At 45.6% G+C, this 22,778-nt stretch overlaps 1 protein-coding gene and 1 pseudogene across 1 annotated transcript in view; both read left to right on the top strand.

Moving 5' to 3' along the window:
- The window catches only part of LOC126092872 (uncharacterized), an 873,443-nt gene that overhangs the window by 99,696 nt on the left and 750,969 nt on the right, over nucleotides 1-22,778 (top strand). The window lies entirely within an intron of this gene.
- On the top strand, nucleotides 16,865-16,982 carry LOC126093149 (5S ribosomal RNA; annotated as a pseudogene).

Raw genomic sequence — 22,778 nt, 5'->3', positions numbered from 1 at the left:
CCAATGCTGGGCCATCAACAAGTGTCAGCGTGCGAACCACTCGTCTGCCCTTAATGACTGCACAACACAAAGCTTTACTCCTCGCCTGGGTCCATCAAAACCAACATTGGACTGTTGATGGCTGGAAACATGTTGCCTGGTCGGACGAGTCTGGTTTCAAATTGTATCATGCGGATGGACGTGTACGGGTATGGAGACATCTTCATGAATCCAAGGACCCTGCATGTCAGTAGGGAGCTGTTCAAGATGGTGGAGGCTCTGTTATGATGAGGGACGTGTGCAGTTGGAGTGATATGGATCCCCTGATACGTCTTGGTGCGGTAATAAGTACGTAAGCATCCTGTCTGATTACCTGCATCCATTCAGGTCCATTGTGCTTTCGGACGGACTTGGGCAAATCCGGCAGGACAATGCGACACGCCACACGCTTATAATTGCTACAGAGTGGCTCCAGGAGGACTCATCTGAGTTTAAACACCTCCGCTAGCCGCCAAACTCTCCAGACATGAACATTTTTGAGCATATCTGGGATGCCTTGCAACGTGATATTCACAAGAGATCTCAACCCCTTAGTGTTCTACGGATTTGTGGACAGCCCTGCAGTGTTCGTGGTGTCATTTCCCTCCAGGACTACTTCAGACCTTATTGGGGTCCATGCCACGTCGTGTTGCGGCACTTCTGCGTGCTCGCGGGGGCCGTACACGATATTAGGCAGGTGTACCTGTTTCTTTGTCTCCTCACTGTATCTGGATGCAGCGTAACCCACTGACTGCAAAAGTACTGAGGCTGCATCCGTCTACTGTTTGAGAGTGAGAAAACTTAGGCTACTTCCAACAAAATTTACACATAATTTCAAACATTGTAGAATTTTTTTCTCGTCGACACTCGCCCACCCCGCTCCCCAGCACAAAATAACGAAGGATAAACTTTATAGTTACTAAATTTTCGCTTATCATGCAGTAGACTTCAACACCAGGAATGAGGTTTTTATTTATTAGTTCTTTGTTACTAATGCTGTTCGCGACATTTTTTGCAGACAGTATCCACGTACGAGGTCTGGTATTCAAAAAATTCCGGTACTTTGCCCACAAAATTTTTCTACTCTTACCTTTTACTTATTATGCATGGTCTCCTTCGAAATACTCTCCTCCGCATTTGGTACACCGCTCCCAAAGCTGTTTGCACTTCCGGAAGCAGTCTTGGTACGCCTCTTGCTGGACCGCGCGAAGCGCCGCCTACGAACTTTCTTTTATCTCGTCTGTCGTTGCAAATCTTCGTCCTTTCAACGGGATTTTCAAGTTTGGAAATAAAAAAACATGGTTCATAAGGCTCTGAGCACTATGGGACTTAACATCTGAGGTCATCAGTCCCCTAGAACTTAGAACTACTTAAACCTAACTAACCTAAGGACATCACACGTATCCATGCCCGAGGCAGGATTCGAACCTGCGACCGCAGCAGTGGCGCGGTTCCGGACTGAAGTGCCTAGAACCGCTCGGCCACAGCGGCCGGCACAACAACCAGTCACTGGGCCACAACTGTTCGCGACTAGTTTGAAGTACAACCTGGACAGCTCGACTGAATGATTTGGTCTCTTAGATCGCCCGACATGAATCCCATCGAACATTTCTGGGACATATCAGATGGTTCAAATGGCTCTGAGCACTAGGGGACTTAACAGCTGTGGTCATCAGTCCCCTAGAACTTAGAACTACTTAAACCTCACTAACCTAAGGACAGCACACAACACCCAGTCATCACGAGGCAGAGAAAATCCCTGACCCCGCCGCGAATCGAACCCGGGATGGGACATATCGAGACGACAGTTCGTGCACAAATCTTGCACCGATAACACTTTCGCAATTATGGATGATTATAGAGGCAGCACGGCTCAATATTTCTGTAGAGGAGTTCCAACGAGTTGTTGAGCCCTTGCTACGTCACGATGCTGCACTACGCCGGGCAAAAGGAGGTCCTACACGATTTTAGGACGTATCACATGATTTTAGTCAACTCATTGTACGTATGTAGGGATGATATGGAGATGCTGTTTCTTAAATCGAGTCTCTCGCGAGTAGCTTTGATACCAGGTGGTATCTCCTCCGACAAGTCGTGACGTGCGACTAAAAGGCGTGGTCAGCGGTCTTGGGGTTATCTGGGTGACCAGATGGCTCGACGTCTGGGCCCTCCTCGGCCGCGCCCCTGCACTCCAGGCGTCCGGGATGTCCTCGACAGATATACGCCTGTTATCGCCGTGACGTAACCCTCCGCAGCCCACTTGGAGCGAGCTAGCGCTCGACGCGAGAGCAGCCTCGCATGTGCTACTGTTGCACTTAACAGTACTTTGCTGTGCCTGGTGACGACATTCTACATCTGTTTACGCATACAGGCGTGGGACAGAAACATGGAAACACCGAAAACACGCATTACCATGCCTTATATGGTGTAGGGAACCAATTGACATTCAAAACGCACCCAGTAGTCTCGGGAAGAGTACACACGGATCGTGTATGGTTTTCGATATATTTATATATAAGGTGAACATCAACAAAAGCAAAACGAGGATAATGGAATGTAGTCGAATTAAGTCAGGTGATGCTGAGGGAATTAGATTAGGAAATGAGACACTTAAAGTAGTAAAGGAGTTTTGCTATTTGGGGAGCAAAATAACTGATGATTGTCGAAGTAGAGAGGATATAAAATGTAGACTGGTAATGGCAAGGAAGGCGTTTCTGAAGAAGAAAAATTTGTTAACATCGAGTATAGATTTAAATGCCAGGAAGTCGTTTCTGAAAGTGTTTGTATTGAGCGTAGCCATGTATGGAAGTGAAACGTGGACGATAAATAGTTTGGACAACAAGAGAATAGAAGCTTTCGAAATGTGGTGCTACAGAAGAATGCTGAAGATTAGATGGGTAGATCACATAACTAATGAGGAGGTATTGAATATAATTGGGTAGAAGAGGAGTTGGTGGCACATCTTGACTAGAAGAAGGGATCGGTTGGTAGGACATGTTCTGAGACATCGAGGGATCACCAATTTAGTATTGGAGGGCAGCGTGGAGGGTAAAAATCGTAGAGGGAGACCAAGAGATGAATACACTAAGCAGATTCAGAAGGATGTAAGTACTGGAAGATGAAGAAGCTTGCACAGGATAGAGTAGCATGGAGAACTGCATCAAACCAGTCTCAGGACTGAAGACCACAACAACAACGTGGTTTTCGAGTGAACCTTATACCATTCTTGCACTAGAATAGTGGCAAGTTCAGGTAACGATGGTGGAGGTGGACAACGATCACATATAATTCTCTCCAAATTGGACCACAAATGTTCAATAGTATTGAGGTCTGGCGAATTTACGGCGATGCGAGATGCGACAACTCATCCTATGGAATACAACAACACGACCAGCTATTGGGATAGTGTTATTAAGGAAGTCGATGAAATCAAATTATCAAGCAACCTTATAAACAGAGATAGTGGATTTTGTTTAAATGCTGCTTGAAATCCGGCTCTGTCTCTCATCGAAAAACAGAGGGACAGAGTTAGTGCTACCTCACCTGCTGATTAATAGTCACTATCGATATTTCTGATGTTGGTTACCTTTGGTTGTGTGTTGACTCTGCGATTACGGCTGTAAGTATTTTAAAATGTCTTAGCCACAGTACATGGGGAGCTGACAGGACTTGTCTGCTCCAGTTTTACAGGGCGTTTGTGCGATCTCGGCTCGATTATGGGTGCACGGTGTATGGGTCTGCGAGGCCTTCTTACTTAAAGTTGTTGGATGTTGTGCACCATGAAGGGCTTCGGTTGGCCACTGGGGCATTCCGAACTAGCCCCATACCAAGCCTCTGTGCAGAGGCTGGTGAACCGCCACTTCACATGCGGCGACGGCTACTTACAGTGCGCCAGGCGTATAAAACTTTGTCCACACCATACACCCCTGCATACCATACCGTTGCTCAGCCTCCTCTGGCACGATTGTTTCATAACCGGCAAAGTGCGACGCAGCCCTATGGGATTCGTGCACAGGATTGCCTCGGTGCGATGTCTATGGCTGGTCTTCATGTTTTACGTCGCCGTTGGAGCAGATCTCCACCTTGGCTCCTCCGGAGACCCAAACTTATTTTAGATTTGACTAATTTTAAGAAAGCTGGCACACCAAATTTTACGTTCCAATCTCTGTTTTTTAACATTTTAGAAGTGCATCATGGTTTCACTGTCGTTTATACTGATGGCTCCAAACAGGAGACTTTCCTTGGCTGTTCTGTGGTGTTCCCTGATCATGTTTCCCGGATTCGCCTCCCTGCTGAATATACCGTTTTCGCAGCGGAGCTCCACGCGATCCTGACGGCACTGGAGCAGATGCATCGTGTTCAGGGCGATCGATTTCTTCTCTGCTCCGATTCTCTTATTGCCTTACAGTCGCTGCAGAACCTGTACCCGACTGAAGAGATGGTCCAGCTGATACATGACCAACTGTACTTGCTCCAACGGCGGGGTAAAGAGGTATCCTTCTGCTGGGTGCCTGGTCATGTCGGCATATGGGGCAATGAACAGGCTGATCGGGCTGCCAAGGAGGCCTGCAGAGAGCAGGATGTGGTCCAGTGTCCCATCCCCTTGCAGTCAGTCATCGCTGCACTCCACAGGAAGTGCATGGAGTTGTGGGAGGACGAATGGCTGGCGGTGACGGCCAATAAACTGCGGTTGGTAAAGTCAACCACTCGGCCGTGGCGTTCCTCCTGCCGGCTGCTCAGGCGGGAAGAGGTGGCGCTCACACGTCTTCGGATCGGGCACTGTCCTCTGACACATAGCTATTTATTACGGCGGGAGGATCCTCCTTTTTGTGATGCTTGTGGTGTGCACATCTCTGTCCGGCACATTTTAACAGACTGCATTTTATACCGTGATGCAAGGGCAGAAGCACAAGTTGATGGGGATCTGCCCTATGTTTTAGCTAACGATGAGACGTGTGTGTCTAGGGTTTTTAAGTTTTGTGATGCGTCTGGACTCTGGCCTAAACTTTTAGGCTGGAGGTTTTGGAGTATTGCAGAGTGGCTGACTCCTCCCTTTTTTCCTTGCGGTCAGCCAGCCACTTCCATCTGCTACATTGTTTTAGCACCCTCTACCTTTTTCTTCCCGTGTTGTCCATGTCTTACTGTTGACGCCCTGCTTCATCCCACGCTTCGGTGTGGGTGAGCACATGTTTCTCAATGATTGTTCCCCGTGTTTTCTGTTCCGTTATATGTAAATGTTCTGAGTTTTTTTCTTGACATCCGTCTCACTATGATACTGAACGGGCGCTGAAGACCTTGCTGTCGTGCGCCCACACAACCCTTCTACTACTACTACTACTACTGTTCTGTATGTGGTATCTTCCTGGTTTCTCCTCTGTGAACCGAGGTATTAAATTCCCTTGCACATTGCTTCCTCCTTGCAGCTGTGCCTTGAGAATGGCAGGGTGTGCTCCTGTCGAAATATCGGCGGTGGTAGACGACATCACCCGGCAGCAAACCCGTAAGTTATTTGAACATTCAATTCGCCGGGAAAGGTTAAGGTCTCACAACTCATCCTTGTACTGACAGAACTAGCCCTGGACTATGCGAGCTGTGTGAACAAGACCGGTGTCATCTCGGAACTCGGCATCAGCGCTGTGGAACAAATATTGTACCATGGGAAAGACCCGATCAGCTGAAATGGTCGTAATTCTAGGCAGTAATGCTACCTTGCAGAATAACCATGGGACCTGTGGAATAGCGCGATATGGCTACCCAAATCACCACTGAACCCCCAACATGTTTAATTTTGATTTGTGGTAAGTTTCTAGGGGACCAAACTGCTGAGGTCATCGGTCCCTAGGATTACACACAACTTGATCTAACTTAAACTAAGTTACGCCAAGGATAGCACATACATCCATGCCCGAGGGAGGACTCGAATCCACGACGGGGGGGGGGGGGGGGGGGGGGGGCAGCCGCCCGAACCGTGGCAATGCGTCTCACACCGCGCGGCCACCCCGCGCGGCCCCCAACACTTTCCATTCTTGGAACATCAACTAGACCAGAAGCTGGAAACACAGTGAAACAAGACTCATCCAACCAAATTACTTTCTTCTATTAGCAGGAATGTGTGGTGTCTGTTCTTTCTGACATTTCACCACGCATTCCTATAACGGATTCGCCTAGCTGGGCAATGGATCCACCTTCTCACAAATACATCTGACTTCCTGTGAGAATCTCAGAGTAGAGAATATGGAGGAAATGGACAGCGACTGCCGGCCGCGTTGGCCGAGCGGTTCTAGGCTCTACAGTCTGGAACCGCATGACAGTTACTTTTTTTATTTTATTCTAATTTTGTTCGCTTTCGTTCGTTGCATCTGCTCGGGGCGGACGTCGTAAGACATCCGTTTAAGTTCATCGTTGATCGATTAACTCAGTTTCTTTATTACAGAGGGCAGCTAACCCTCTGACCGAACACGCTGAGCTACCGTGACGGCTTCGAATCCTGCCTCAGGCATAGATGTCTGTGCTGTCCTTAGGTTAGTTGAGTTTAAGTAGTTCTAAGTTCTACTGGACTGATGATCTCCTATGTTAAGTCCCATAGTGCTCAGAGCCATTTGAAACCATTTGGACAGGGGCTGCCGATAGGTGGCGCTCGACGGGAGTTTGAATCGGCCATAAGGCGTACTGAGATAGCCCGCGAAGTTGCGATAACACCCATTCTCTGGTGGCACAGTGATTAACGCACGTGCCCTGTAAGCAGGAGATCCAAAATGTGAATCCGGTCCAGTACACGTTTTCACTCGTCGCCGCTGATTCCGCGTAATGTCCCGATGCAGCTGACAGCTGTGATCCCGTCCGTTTCCTTTCCTTTTTTCGCCTCTCCAACTTCAGTTTACGTATAATTACTTTCTTCCATTGCTCCTTAGTTCAGATTTCAAGACTTTGGCGCCAGATTTTCTGCTACGAGTATTTGGATCACTTGCACTGGAATTCTCTGTCTGTTGAACTGCCTTCTTCAATGGTTTGGTGCTGACAGGGTTCACGAGTGCTGCATTCAGTTCTGCAATGACTTTTGTAGCGATCATCTTGTTATTTTTCGTCGTAGTCCTCTTCAGTGACCGCCCGTCACGATCACTCTACACTTTCGCCCGCTTTGTGACTTAGCGGATTATGTTTTTCCGCTTTCCCTGTATGCTATGTAAATCGTCGGTACGGTGCCTCTTGAAGTAGCAAACACTTCGGCTCCCTTGGTTACGAGGACAACCCAGTATGAGCGCCAACAGTATGCCCACATCTGAATTCACTTAACACCGATATAATGCTCTCACAGTTACACAGAACACTGTCCTGACCAGGACTGACACTTGCAACGTGTGGAGGTCATTGCACTTGTGCCGTTCGTGTTCAAATACAATAGCGGAACCTGAAGTCTTGGCTAGCATCTACGTCTATGTTCAAGCATGCATTTCTCACGCGGACGCAACTGCGTGTTGACTGAGCGCGAAAGACGGTTTGTGAGAAGGATTGTGACGAAAAATGAGAGAACGACGGCTGCAACAGTCACTGTAGAACTGAATGTCGCACTCGCAAACCCAGTCAACACCAAAAAACACGAAGGGAGCTCCAGAAGCAGGGAAATCAAGGTCGAGATGGAATTTCAAAGCCACTCATACAGGGTGTTTCAAAAATGACCGGTATGTTTGAAACGGCAATAAAAAAAAAACGAGCAGCGATAGAAATACACCGTTTGTTGCAATATGCTTGGGACAACAGTACATTTTCAGGCGGACAAACTTTCGAAATTACAGTAGTTACAATTTTCAACAACAGATGGCGCTGCAAGTGATGTGAAAGATATAGAAGACAACGCAGTCTGTGGGTGCGCCATTCTGTACGTCGTCTTTCTGCTGTAAGCGTGTGCTGTTCACAACGTGCAAGTGTGCTGTAGACAACATGGTTTATTCCTTAGAACAGAGGATTTTTCTGGTGTTGGAATTCCACCGCCTAGAACACAGTGTTGTTGCAACAAGACGAAGTTTTCAACGGAGGTTTAATGTAACCAAAGGACCGAAAAGCGATACAATAAAGGATCTGATTGAAAAATTTCAACGGACTGGGAACGTGACGGATGAACGTGCTGGAAAGGTAGGGCGACCGCGTACGGCAACCACAGAGGGCAACGCGCAGCTAGTGCAGCAGGTGATCCGACAGCGGCCTCGGGTTTCCGTTCGCCGTGTTGCAGCTGCGGTCCAAATGACGCCAACGTCCACGTATCGTCTCGTGCGCCAGAGTTTACACCTCTATCCGTACAAAATTCAAACGCGGCAACCCCTCAGCGCCGCTACCATTGCTGCACGAGAGACATTCGCTAACAATTTAGTGCACAGGATTGATGATGGCGATATGCATGTGGGCAGCATTTGGTTTACTGACGAAGCTTATTTTTACCTGGACGGCTTCGTCAATAAACAGAACTGGCGCATATGGGGAACCGAAAAGCCCCATGTTGCAGTCCCATCGTCCCTGCATCCTCAAAAAGTACTGGTCTGGGCCGCCATTTCTTCCAAAGGAATCATTGGCCCATTTTTCAGATCCGAAAAGATTACTGCATCACGCTATCTGGACATTCTTCGGGAATTTGTGGCGGTACAAACTGCCTTAGACGACACTGCGAACACCTCGTGGTTTATGCAAGATGGTGCCCGGCCACATCGCACGGCCGACGTCTTTAATTTCCTGAATGAATATTTCGATGATCGTGTGATTGCTTTGGGCTATCCGAAACATACGGGAGGCGGCGTGGATTGGCCTCCCTATTCGCCAGACATGAACCCCTGTGACTTCTTTCTGTGGGGACACTTGAAAGACCAGGTGTACCGCCAGAATCCAGAAACAATTGAACAGCTGAAGCAGTACATCTCATCTGCATGTGAAGCCATTCCGCCAGACACATTGTCAAAGGTTTCGGGTAATTTCATTCAGAGACTACGCCATATTATTGCTACGCATGGTGGATATGTGGAAAATATCGTATTATAGAGTTTCCCAGACCGCAGCGCCATCTATTGTTGAAAATTGTAACTACTGTAATTTCGAAAGTTTGTCTGCCTGAAAATGTACTGTTGTCCCAAGCATATTGCAACAAACGGTGTTTTTCTATCGCTACTCGTTTAGTTTTTATTGCCGTATCAAATGTACCGATCATTTTTGAAACACCCTGTAAATGAATCAAATGCCCGTAACAGGAAAACGTGGTGCCGACGTCATAAAACCTGGACAATGGAGCAATGCAAGGATGTTATTTGGTGGGATGTCTTGTTTCGCACTGTTTACAAATCCTGGCCGAGTTTGTGTCCCAAGAGTGAAACGTGATGGGAAATCTGATGATTTTGGTAGCCGTATCGTGGTATTGGTCCCACGACAACTCTGGAAGATTGCATTACTGCCAAGTATTATGATCCAAGACGACAAAGCTCCCGTTCACACATCTCGCATCGGCCAGATCTGCTTTTGTGAGCACGACGACGGAGTCGTACACCGCCCCTGGCCAACAGTCACTAGATCTTAATATCACTGAGCCCTTGTGGTCTACTTGAAATGTGAATGATCGCTATCCACGTCTCTTAACGTAAGAATATGTCACTATTTTGCAGGAAGAATGATAATCGATACGAGATCTGAAGTTATCCATTTCGAGACGACTGGAACTGTTTTAATGCCAGCGGATTTCCTACACTCAATTAGGCATGATAATGTGTTGCTTTTCTATATTATTGGGCGTTCCCTATACCTTCAGAGTGTGGCAGCAGTTACACCTGCCTCCCAGTATGAATGATTTCAGGTAGCTGCATACAACACCGACGCTACAATATCGTAGTTTTTAGCAATCTGCTGTTGCCTCGTGAGCAAACACACAATTATATTCTACGAAATAGATGACAGAGGGATAGAAAAACAATTAAAATCGCTCAAAAGAGGAAAGGCCGCTGGACCTGATGGGATACCAGTTCGATTTTACACAGAGTACGCGAAGGAACTTGCCCCCCTTCTTGGAGCGGTGTACCGAAAGTCTTTAGAAGAGCGTAGCGTTCCAAAAGATTCGAAAAGGGCACAGGTCATCCCCGTTTTCAAGAAGGGACGTCGAACGGATGTGCAGAACTATAGACCTATACCTCTAACGTCGATCAGTTTTAGAATTTAGGAACACGTATGATGTTCGAGTATAATGACTTATCTGGAGACTATAAATCTGCTCTGTAGGAATCAGCATGGGTTTCGAAAAAGACGATCGTGTGAAACCCAGCTCGCGCTTTTCGTCCACGAGACTCAGAGGCCCATAGACACGGGTTCCCAGGTAGATGCTGTGTTTCTTGACTACCGCAAGGCGTTCGATACAGTTCCCCACAGTCGTTTAATGAACAAAGTAAGACTATCAGACCAATTGTGTGACTGCATTGAAGAGTCCCTGGATAACAGAACGCTGCATGTCATTCTCAATGCAGAGAAGTCTTCCGAAGTAAGAGTGATTTCAGGTGTGCCGTAGGGGAGTGTCGTAGGACCGTTGCTATTCACAATATATATCAATCACCTTGTGGATGACATCGGACGTTCACTGAGACTTTTTGCGGATGATACTTTAGTATATCGAGAGGTTGAAACAATGGAAAATTGTACTGAAATGCAGGAGGATCTGCAACGAATTGACGCATGGTGCAGGGAATGGCAATTGAATCTCAATGTAGACAAGTGTAATGTGCTGCGAATACATAGAAAGAACGATCCTTTATTATTTAGCTACAATACAGCAGGTCAGCAACTGGAAGCAGTTAATTCCATAAATTACCTGGGAGTAGGCATTAGGAGTGATTTAAAATGGAATGACCATATAAAATTAATCGTCGGTAAAGTAGATACCAGACTGAGATTCGTTGGAAGAATCCTACGGAAATGCAGTCCGAAAAGAAAGGAAGTAGGTTACAGTACGCTTGTTCGCCCACTGTTTGAATACTGCTCACCGGTGTGGGATCCGTACCAGATAGTGTTGATGGAAGAGATAGAGAAGATCCAGATGATGATGATGATGATGTTTGGTTTGTGGGGCGCTCAACTGCGGGGTTATCAGCGCCCGTACAATTACCCAATCTTTGCTCAGTCCAATTTCGCCACTTTCCTGGATGATGATGAAATGATGAGGACAACACAAACACCCAGTCATGAGAAGATCCAATGGAGAGCAGCGCACTTCGTTCCAGAATCATTTAGTAATCGCGAAAGCGTTACGGAGGTGATAGATAAATTCCAGTGGAGGACTCTGCAAGAGAGACGCGCAGTAACTCGGTACGGGCTTTTGTTGAAGTTTCGAGAACATACCTTCACCGTGGAGTCAAGCAGTACATTGCTCCCTCCTATGTATATCTCGCGAAGAGACCATGAAGATAAAATCAGAGAGATTAGAGCCCATACAGAAGCATATCGACAATCTTTCTTTCCACGAACAATATGAGACTGGAACAGGAGGGAGAATCGATAGAGGTACACAAGGTACGCTCTGTCACACACCATCCGGTGGCTTGCGGAGTATGGATGTAGATGTAGATGGTGGCGATTGGCATTCGCCCGTTCGGATTCTGTTCAGCTCGTATAGTCCCGCCCTCTTTTATCTGCGGGAAAGTTTCTTTTTTATTTCTTGATGCGACTGGGTTACTCTTGCAGACACATCACGTACACTATGCACGCATTCAAAATACAACTTATGATTCGTTCAGAAATCAACTTAGGATGTGTTTGAAAACTAACATGGACTCGTTTCAAAACCATATGAATAATCGATGGACCAACGTGCGGTGGAAGTTAGGCGCTTTTTGAAACAAGCTTGTTTCTTCAAGAATATGGATTTGGCGCCCCCCCCTGAATTTCATTAATTACCACTGAGATTTTAACATGCTGCGTTATCTAGCTCGTCCTTAAGTTTTGCAGAGCAGTATAAGTAAAACACGTAACGCCCTTCTGAAATCTCATAACGTTGACGTTGGAGGAAGTCGTCGATAGTTCGAGATGGTTCAAATGGCTCTGAGCACTATGGGACTCAACTGCTGAGGTCATTAGTCCCCTAGAACTTAGAACTAGTTAAACCTAACTAACCTAAGGACATCACAAACATCCATGCCCGAGGCAGGATTCGAACCTGCGACCGTAGCGGTCTTGCGGTTCCAGACTGCAGCGCCTTTAACCGCACGGCCACTTCGGCCGGCGATAGTTCGAGATTCCACACCAGTCTGGCGTGGCAAAAACTCCGTAAAGCAATCTTTCCTATAGTTCAATTTTAATGGCCAACGGTGTGGTTTCCCAAAACTTCGTTGTGCGTTGGGTCGCTTCGAACACTGAGTCGCTGCCTTTATCGAAAGAAAGCTGTGTGTTTCCCCGCCAAGTGTGGCGCCCAGAGTGGGGCCGAACACAGCAGAGCAGAATTGGCTGGCCGACTGTGTTCGCTCCCATCCCAGGCTAATGGCCCATGCATCCTGCTCACGTGGCGCGCGGCCTGCCAGTCCTCACCCAGCTTCCAGCCAAGTGCCTTCCTCACTCCCAGAGTCGCTCCGTGCATTAGTCAGCAGTTAGATGACCAATGTATCATCACAATTGCCTCTCTCGAACCTTTAATTTTCCTTAAGTCGAAATGATCATCTAACGGTTGTGGCCGTGGTATTCAGACCGGATACCGATTTGTTGCATCTTGTTTGTCCTGTGCAGTCTCCGTCTATGCTTTACTCCAACCTACGCTACTTTGAACCAGCTTACTGTTGTCAAGCCGTGGTCTCCCTCTACAATTTCCGACCCCTTACACAGCCCTACAGTGCCAAATTGCCGGGCTGTTGATGCCACGGGATACGTCTTATCAATCGATCTCTTCTTTTAGTCAAGATGTGCCGTAAATTCATTTAATACTCAGTTCGATTCTCTACTTCCTCATTATTTGATCTATCTACGAGGTGCATTCAAGTTCTAAGGCCTCCGATTTTTTTTCTCCGGACTGGAAAGAGATAGAAACATGCGCATTGTTTTAAAATGAGGCCGGGTTCATTGTCAATACGTCCCAGAGATGGCAGCACCGTATGGCAGATGGAATTTTACCGCCAGCGGCGAGAATGAGAACTGTTTTAAATACTTAAAATGGCGACGTTTTCCTTACTTGAACAGCGTGCAATCATTCGTTTTCTGAATTTGCGTGGTGTGAAACCAATTGAAATTCATCGACAGTTGAAGAAGACATATGGTGATGGAGTTATGGATGTCTCGAAAGTGCGTTCGTGGGTGCGACAGTTTAATGTTGGCAGAACATCGTGTGACAACAAACCGAAACAACCTCGGGGTTGCACAAGCCAGTCTGACAACATGATCGAGAAAGTGGAGAGAATTGTTTTGGGGGATCACCGAATGACTGTTGAACAGATCACCTCCAGAGTTAGCATTTCTGTGGGTTCTGTGCACACAATCCTGCATGACGACCTGAAAATTCGAAAAGTGTCATCCAAGTGGGTGCCACGAATGCTGACGGACGACCACATGGCTGTCCGTGTGGCATGTTGCCAAGCAATGTTGACGCACAACGACAGCATGAATGGGACTTTCTTTTCGTCGGTTGTGACAATGGATGAGACGTGGATGCCATTTTTCAATCCAGAAACAAAGCGCCAGTCAGCTCAATGGAAGCACACAGATTCACCGCCACCCAAAAAATTTCGGGTAACCGCCAGTGCTGAAAAAATGATGGTGTCCATGTTCTGGGACAGCGAGGGCGTAATCCTTACCCATTGCGTTCCAAAGGGCACTACGGTGACAGGTGCATCCTACGAAAATGTTTTGAAGAACAAATTCCTTCCTGCACTGCAACAAAAACGTCCGGGAAGGGCTGCGCGTGTGCTGTTTCACCAAGACAACGCACCCGCACATCGAGCTAACGTTACGCAACAGTTTCTTCGTGATAACAACTTTGAAGCGATTCCTCATGCTCCCTACTCACCTGACCTGGCTCCTAGTGACTTTTGGTTTTTTCCAACAATGAAAGACACTCTCCGTGGCCGCACATTCACCAGCCGTGCTGCTATTTCCTCAGCGATTTTTCCCAAAGAAGCCTTCGCCGCTGCCATGGAATCATGGCGTCAGCGTTGTGAAAAATGTGTACGTCTGCAGGGCGATTACCGTGAGAAGTAACGCCAGTTTCATCGATTTCGGGTGAGTAGTTAATTAGGAAAAAAATTGGAGGCCTTAGAACTTGAATGCACCTCGTATCTAATCCTTAGCATTTTTCTGTAAAGCCGTATTTCAGAAGCTTCTGTTCTTACTTAGCTGTTGTCGTTCGCGTTTCACTTTCTAACGCATTTGTATTTGATATTAATAAGTTTCATTTTTCTAATGTTTTTTCTTGCTATTACCAGTCTGCTTTTTATATCGTCTTGTGCTATTGACTATTATTTTGCTGCCCATATGGCAAAACTCCCTCCCTGCCTCACCCCTCCCTCCTCCCTCCCTCTGTCCCTCCCCCCCCCGTCTGTCTCTCTCTCTCTCTCTCTCTCTCTCTCTCTCTCTCTCTCTCTCTCTCTCTCTCTCTGCCTCCATCCTCCATATTCTCCATGAATTAATTTAGTTATTTACTCTCTGCCTCCATCCTCCCCTTCATATATTCCACTAATCAATCTAGTTATTTGCATGTTTCCTTTCATATTTTCCAAGTAAACAGTAACTTATCTAACTCAACCGCAGCAGATCCCTCGAAATAAAACCAATAGTTCGTTTCGCACATCACCTTGGGGTTGGGTTGGGTTGTTTTGGGGGGAAGAGACCAAACTGCGAGGTCATCGGTCTCATCGGTTTAGTGAAGGACGGGGAACGAAGTCGTCCGTGCCCTTTCAAAGGAACCATCCCGGCATTTGCCTGAAGCGATTTAGGGAAATCACGAAAAATCTAAATCAGGATGGCCGGACGCGGGATTGAACCGTCGTCCTCCCGAATGCGAGTCCAGTGTGCTAACCACTGCGCCACCTCGCTCGGTCACACGTCACTTTGATATTACATATATCTGTTTGTACTTCGCTCTCTTTCTTGCAGTCCTTCAATCCTCTGTCTCTGAATACCAGCCAAAGTTCCTATTTATGTATAATTTTACCATTGACGGCAACATAATTATTAAGTTTGCAACATCCCTTGACTGCATAAACGAGTATGAAATTTAAGCTATGACAAAAAAGGATTTGTATACCGCTAGAAACATCTATTCTAACGCTTGTATTCATCACCTCAAAGAAATATATCCACAATCCTTTAAAACTTACTCTGAAATAATAGTGTTATTTTGTTACATAGACTTTGTACTTCGAGATGATGTTTCTGTTTTGCTGTATGATCTTCGCACCTAGTAGTTTCCGGGCACGTTCGTTGTTTACAAAGTATAACAGTTTACATATGATAGAATACGACAGAGAAAGAGCATGTGATCACTGGAGATATTCTTTTTTAATTATTTTTACGTACTGATGTACGTTCAGTTTTTAGTCAGAAACCTCCCCAAAACCGTGTTCTGAAATAGCGTTTTTGTGTCTCAGCTAGACAGTGCCCCATATTACCCGAAAGTCGTAACACACACACAAACACACACACACACACACACACACACACACACACACACACATGTCGCGCTAACACGTATAAATCGACGTGATAATGGGGGTTTAAACCTTCGAAACGTGTTGTGGATATAAATAAGCAGTGATTGATAACAACAGACTTGTTGTTTCATTCGAGAACTACTACTTAGCTTATAATTTTCTAATCTATTTCCATCAGCATTGCTTGATTTAATTTACCTGCACTCCTTTATGCTTGTTTTTCTTGTATAGTTCATTGTATTTCCTCTTTCCCAGACACTATGCATTCTGTTCAATAGATTTTCTATGTCCTTTTCAGGCCCTGCCAGAATTACAGTGTCATCCGTAATTCCATTACAGGTCTCTCCTTTGTTTTCTCTACTGCTTGGCCACTGCACATGTTGAATGTCATCGGGTTAAGCTACAACCCCGTCTCGCACTCTTCCTAAATGCTGGTTCCCTTTCATGTCCTTCCCTCTCATTAAAGAATGAAAGACCAAGGGGTGAATACAGTAAGTAGGTTCGTATGGATGAAGGTCACCGCTGTTATGCAGAGGTGAAGAGACTTACACAGGATAAACTAGTATAGAGAGCTGCATCGAAAAGGTCTTCGGGCAAGAGACCGCAACAACAATAACAACAATAGCAATAGCTGCACTCTGGTTTCTATAAAAGTTGTAGATAACGTTTTACGTGTATTCCAGACTACATTGTCGAAAGCTTTCCCTGAATATGCCATTTGAATAAAAGTAAGTTTACCTTTCTGTTGTGTAAGATATGTCGTAAGGTCAGTATTGCCACGCATGTTCCTATACTTGTCCGGAAGCTAAATTGGTCTTCTCCGAGATTAGATACTACGTCTGTAAATAATTCGTTTCGGTATTTTGCAACGATGACGTATTGAACTAATTATTCGGTAAGATGCCAGTAGATTTCTGTTAATAGTCTTTTACCTTTTACGTGTTTTATATAAATTTCTGGACTCAATTGTCACGGGTGACGAAACCTGGGAATACCTCTTTACACCTGAGACCAATCAACAATCACGCCAGTGATTCGCAGCATGGTGGCGAGCTGGTATGACATGGGCATACAAAAACAGCCACAGCGTCTACAAAAATGCATCGACAGAAATGGTGATTATATCGAAAAATAGCTAACTGTTCAAGCTGTAAATTGATGTAAACCGTTGTAGAAATAAAAAGGTCTATGTACTTATAAAAGGCAACGGCCTTGCCGCAGTGGATACACCGGTTCCCGTGAGATCACCAAAGTTAAGCGCTGTCGGGCGTGGTCGGCACTTGGATGGGTGACCATACAGGCCGCCATGCGCTGTTGCCATTTTTCGTGGTGCACTCAGCCTCGTGATGTCAATTGAGGAGCTACTCGACCGAATAGTAGCGGCTTCGGTCAAGAATACTATCATAACGACCGGGAGAGCGTTGTGCTGACCCCACGCCCCTCCTATCCGCATCCTCCACTGAGGATGACACGGCGGTCGGATGGTCCCGGTAGGCCACTCGTGGCTTGAAGATGTACTTATAAAAAAAATAGGAGAGCTTACCTTTGGGATTACCCTCGTATGATCGGCTGAATACTGTGGGATGGTACGTGAGGCTAGGAAAAAATCTAGCAAATATGAGCTCTAATGCGTACCTTAAGAGCTGCGAGCACTTTTTGGTCTTCGTTGCTGTGAGATGCACTTCTTCTACTGAAAGTTCTTTGCTTTCCTATTTTCAGAGGCGATAGTACAGGCCAAAACCAGGGAAAAATGTGCATTAAGCACGGGCTCTGAAATGCTTATTGTAAGCGCTACGAGCGCTTGTTCACATTCACTGCTGTGATACGTATTCACAGCTCTTAAGTACACAGTTTAGGGTCAATGATTACTAGACCTCTTTTAATTGCTTTCGGCCGTACTACCACCTCTGAAAGTTTTCATTGGATTTCTGGTTCACCTGTGCAGGTCCAAGAATTTCCACTGGACCTCGTCGTGTGCGTACTTGCTCCTCTGCTTCACTATTCCGTCTCTCATAGTCATTTATCTCTTGCATGCCTTTCCCGCCTAACAATCGGTTGCTGCATGATGCTCCCTTCGAAACTCTCTACTGCCTTTGCTTCTTTACATCTAACGATTGAAGGTGAAATAGGGCATACAACTTCAGAACACTCCAACTGAAACGTATACGAAAAGGTAAAACAACATCGGAAGCAGACCGGATGACGGTTGAGAGTTCGGAAACCGTCTCACGAATACACGTCATGGCCTAACATACTCATTTTAGTGACCGAGAGCCCATCAGTAGCGTGCACATATTGGCCGTGTAAACTTGCAGCTGACAGATCAGCAGAGATGTTATCTGGACTGCACAGTGGTTTTGTGCCCCTGGCCTATCAGCCGGCGCAGTGCAAATCCGCTGGAAGGTCACTGGCGCCATATCGGGCTCTCAGTCCACAGGCGGAAATAGCCATCCGGCTTTTTACGCTCTGCCGGGGCACGCATAGCACAGTATACGTCGAATAGCGCTCCTTTTACACCATAGTGGAACGAAATATACTGCTTTTAACACTCTTAATCCCGGGAGTGGCGTAACCTATCCTCCATACTGTCGGCGTGGTGTGGGCGCAATAAATCGTGAAACGCAATGTCGCAATTGTTCGCGATCGTTGTATGACGTCGAAATTTTCTGTTCTCCCGCTGTAATATTTTGACGATTATCTACGGTAGACGTTGTTTTGAAACACAACTAGCGTGTGCCTGCTCCATTCGAGACCACTCACTGTGACTGCACAAGGTTACATTAGCTTCCCATTAATGATCGAAGAACAAGAAGAAAAATCAAGCTTTACCTTCTCGTTGACAACGAGGTCGTTAGATAATAATTGGCAACCAATGCTGTAAAATCGCAATAAAGTCATGAGATGTTCAATTGACTCTTTTAGTAAAACATGTTACGCGTTTCGGGATTACACCCATCTTCAGACATCTGTTACAAAAAAATACAAAACATAAGTGAACAGCACATTCAACACATCCCAACGTTACAGATAATAGGATCTGGTCATATGAGTTACATACCACAAATTTCAACTCCTTCCTAACCAACCGCCGGCCGGAGTGGCTGAGCGGTTCTAGGCGCCACAGTCTGGAGCCGCGCGACCGGTACGGTCGCAGGTTCGAATCCTGCCTCGGGCATGGATGTGTGTGATGTCGTTAGGTTAGTTAGGTTTAAGTAGTTCTAAGTTCTAGGGGACTGATGACCTCAGATGTTAAGTCCCATAGTGCTCAGAGCCATTTGAACCATTTTGAACCTAACCAAGCAGGCGCGCAGCCTTGACAGTTCAAAGTGTCCAAGTCATGAGAAACTCGCATCCTGTTCTTAAGCGATTTAGGGAAATCGCAGGAAACCTATACCTGTATGGCCAAATGGGGAATCGAACCGTCGTTCTCCGTAACGCCAGTACAGTATCTTATCACTGCGCCATGCTGTTCGGTGCACTGAATCGATTCCAAATTTACGAAAAAAATATTCATTTAGAACTGGTGATGTCTGAGGGCGTGATAGAAAAAGAAATTGGAGTCAGTATGCAAAAGAGCTTTAGAACAACTGAGATCAAATAAGCCAGTGGTGATAAATAACATTCCAACGGAATTTCTAAAATCAGTGGGGGAAGTCGAAACAAGACTATTCAAGTTGACTCCATGAGACTACCGACGTACCATCACATTTTCGGAAAAACTCAATCCATTCAGTTCTGAAGATAGTAACAACCGGTACGTGCGAGAACTAACGCACCGGCCCCTTAATAGCTCATGCATCCAAGTTTTCGAAAAGAATAATACACGGAAGAATGCAAAGGAAAAATAGAGGATCTGTTAGATGACAGTAAGTTTGCCTTTAGGAAAAGTAAAGGCACCAGAGAGGCAGTCGTAACGTTGCGCTTAGTAAGGGAAGCAGGACTAATGACAAATGAAGACACTTTCATAGGATTTTTCGACCTAGAAAAAACGATCGATAATGTAATCTGGTGCAAATTCGAGAAAAATATGGTTAAGCTATAGGGAAAAAAGGGTAATATACAATATGTACAAGAACCAAGAGGGAACAAAAAGAGTGGAAGACGAAAAACAAAGTGCGCGGATTAAAAAGGGTGTAAGACAAGGATTTAGTCATTCGCCCCTACTGTTCAGCCTATACGTCGAAGAAGCAAAAACAGAAATAAAAGAAAGTCTCAAGAATGGGATTAAATATCAAGGTGAAAAGATATCAATGATACGATTCGCTGATGACGTTGCTATCATCAGTGAAAATGAATAAGAGTTGTAGGATATGTTGAATGGAATGAACAGGCTAACGAGTATAGAATATGCATCGAGAGTAAACTGAAGAAAGACGAAAGCAATGGGGAGTAGCAGAAACGAGAATAGCGATAAACTTAACCTCAATATTCGTGATCACGTAGTAGAAATTAAGGAATTTTACCACCTTGGAAGCAAAGTAACCGCTGAACGAGGCAAGGAAGACATAGAAAGGAGACTAGCAGAGGCAAAGAGGGCGTTCACGGCAGCACTTGAGATGCGCTTCTACAGAAGGATGTTCAAAAGTAGGTGCACTGATAAAATACGGGATGAGGACGTTTCCCGCGCCGGCCTTTGTGGCCGAGAGGTTCTAGGCGCTACAGTCTGAAACCACGCGACCGCTACGATCGCAGGTTCGAATCCTGCCTCGGGTATGGATGTGTGTGATGTCCTTAGGTTAGTTAGGATTAAGTAGTTCTAAGTTCTAGGGGACTGATGACCTGAGAAGTTATGTCCCATAGTGCTCAGAGCCATTTGAACCATTTTGAACGTTTCCCGCAGAATCGACGAAGAAAGGAACATACGGAAAATACTGACAAGGAGAAGGGACAGGATGACAGGAGGACTGTTGAGATATCAGGAAATAACCTCCATGGTACTAGATGGAATTGTAGAGGAAGACGGACATAGATATACATCCATCAAATAATTGAGGACGTAGGTTGGTGAAAGCCATGGAGCGAAAAGTTGTCTGTTTGGTGAGCAAAACAGAATTGACTTTGAAAAAGTAACATGCACTTTAAGACAGGCAACCCAACTTACACATCCACCCTAGATGCTAATGATGTAAGTTGGATTTCCTGCGTAAGGAGCAGGAAATATTTTCGAGGCCAGTTCTATTTTGCCCACGCCATAAAAGTTGTACGGAGTCTAGACTGCAGTTCTAAGAGTCGACTGTACGAGATGGCTCAGTGACAACGACACTGGACTTACACCAGGAGGACGTCACTTCAAATCCCCGTTCTGTTATTCCGATGTAGAATCACCGCAATTTTCCTAAATCACTTGTGGCAAATGCCGGTAGGGATAATTTGAAAGTACACAGCCGAATTCCGTCGCAAGTGCAAGTTTCTGATGTGTCCCTACTAACTTAGTCATCGACGGGAAGCTAGTGGACATGAAATAGAGATAGCAGGTCAAAAGGAGACAATATCATTCAGTATGTACATTGAGAAAGTCTCTAACGAAACTAAAGCGAAGTGTAGAAAATGAAATTTGTCCTAAATAATATATCTCTTTTTCCAACATACAGCTCAATTCATACATACAATACCAGGAACAAAAATGATCTGCACAAGGATTTAAAAGCACTTACTTTAGTTCAGAAAGGGGTCCATTACACAGGAACACTCATCTTCAATAATTTGCCAGAAAACATAAAGAATTTAGTTACAAATAAAGATCAGTTTAAAAGGAGGCTGAAAGACTTACTAGTGGCCAACTTCTACTCGATTGACGAATTTTTTAATAGAAACAAATGATGTATTGTATATACTCATTCTATTAGTATTGTTGTTTCAGCTTTTAAAAAAAATAGACATGTTCCACATTCACGAGGATCTCCTCAGCACGGATCTATGGAACGAAAAACTAATCTAATCTAATCTAATCCAGTCAGGCATCAAAATTAGGAGAGAAATAAAAACTTCATAGTTTGTCATGACGACATGCACTTCTGTCAAAGACAGCAATGTTGTCCGGAACGGATAGTATCATGAAAAAGAGGGAATAATATCAACATCAGTAAGAACAAAACGAAGTTAATGAAGCATAGTCGAATTAAATCATAAGATGGTCAAGTAATTAAATTAGGAAATAAGAGGAATACAAAAATTTTGTTTTTGTCTGACAGTAACGCCCTTTTGTTCATAAATGTGCCGGTTGGTGTGGCCGAGCGGTTCTAGGTGCTTCAGTCTGGAATCTCGCGACCGCTACGGTCGCAGGTTCGAATCCTGCCTCGGGCATGGATGTGTGTGATGTACTTAGGTTAGTTAGTTTTAAGTAGTTCTAAGTTCTAGGGGACTGATGACCTCAGATGTTAAGTCCCATAGTGCTCAGAGCCAGTTTTGTTCATAGATGTGTTGTATATGCAGGGAATGGAGAAAAATAGGGAATCACCAAAAACACATCGTTTTACCATGCGGCGTAGGAAAAACGTTGTCATTCTTATCGGAATGGATAAATACAGGTCCTGTGTGATTATCAAGGGAATCTTATACCGTTCTTCCTGCAAAATAGAGGCAAGTTCAGATAACGATAATGAAGGTGGACAGCGATCACATAACCTTCTCTCCAAACACTCCATCTCCAGAGGCTCAGTCGCTTTGAGATTTGGTGACTGCGACGGCCACGGGAGATGCAACAATTCATTCTCGTGGTCACAATGACAGTGCTAGAACGACACGCGCTGTGTGAACAGGGGCCGTGTCGTCTTGGAAAATCACCATTGGGGAACAAACATTGTTGCATGGGATTCAGAGTCCGCCCCTGGTAGCTGAGTGGTCAGCGTGACGGAATGTCATACCTACAGGCCCGGGTTCGGTTCCCGTCTGGGTCGGAGATTTTCTCCGCTCAGGGACTGGGTGTAGCGTTGTACTTATCATCATTATTTCATCCCCATCGACACGCAAGTCGCCGAAGTGCGTCAACTCGAAAGACTTGCACCAGGCGAACGGTCTACCCGACTGGAGGCCCTAGCCCCGCGGCGTTTCCATGGGATTCAGACAGAATGGTCGTATAAACCTCGGCAATAATGCGAACCCTTCCAGAGCAATCGT

The sequence above is a fragment of the Schistocerca cancellata genome, chromosome 7 (assembly GCF_023864275.1).
Source record: "Schistocerca cancellata isolate TAMUIC-IGC-003103 chromosome 7, iqSchCanc2.1, whole genome shotgun sequence".
In the NCBI taxonomy this organism is placed as follows: domain Eukaryota; kingdom Metazoa; phylum Arthropoda; class Insecta; order Orthoptera; family Acrididae; genus Schistocerca; species Schistocerca cancellata.
The sequence above is the reverse complement of the archived record's forward strand: the minus strand, read 5'-3'. Positions and strand labels throughout refer to the sequence as shown.